This window comes from Eurypyga helias, unplaced genomic scaffold, assembly GCF_000690775.1.
Source record: "Eurypyga helias isolate BGI_N326 unplaced genomic scaffold, ASM69077v1 scaffold23353, whole genome shotgun sequence".
NCBI lineage: Eukaryota > Metazoa > Chordata > Aves > Eurypygiformes > Eurypygidae > Eurypyga > Eurypyga helias.
In genome coordinates, this window is record NW_010242160.1 from 57,645 (window position 1) to 58,206 (window position 562).

Below are 562 nucleotides of genomic sequence, written 5' to 3' on the forward strand. Positions count from 1 at the left end.
ATGAGTCTTGTCCTCCAGGTGGGTCTTCCCAACAAGTGTCCGTTCTTTAATTAGGCTGCAGTCAGGCTGCCTCTTTCCTGGTCTCCTCCCAGATGTGACGAGGGGATCTTAGATCTTCCTTTAATTTTGGATGGGGGTGTATAGGGCAGGTGGCATGTTAAGTCTGCGTAAGTGTTGCACTTACTTCCTCTGTAGAAAAAGTGGAAGATAATGGAGTGGAGTAAAGTTTTTCTTCTGTTCTCAAGATCAAGCAGTTCATGATCTAAGACAGAAGGATAACTAGAGTACAAAACCACTGTGAAGAAATGCCCTGTATTGAGAGGGTATGAAGTGCATATAGCTTGAGTGAATCTGGTCCTAGGCAGCACAAGTTTTCATTCGCTGAAAGCTCTTAACCTCTCCCTGAGACCGTGAATTGTAAATAAAAGCGAAGTGGGACAGATTCTTGATTGCCTTGTACCTTACTGTTGTACAAAGGGTGCAGTACGCACCACTTCACATAGGGCTGGCAGGTCACGCAAGGAAAAAGAAGAATCCGTCCCACTAGCTCGCTGCTCTGAAA

General features: G+C 45.4%; 1 protein-coding gene across 1 annotated transcript in view; it reads left to right on the top strand.

The window, feature by feature from the left end:
* The window catches only part of RELN (reelin), a gene marked incomplete at its 5' end in the record, with an annotated part of 58,389 nt that overhangs the window by 56,628 nt on the left and 1,199 nt on the right, over window positions 1-562 (top strand). The window lies entirely within an intron of this gene.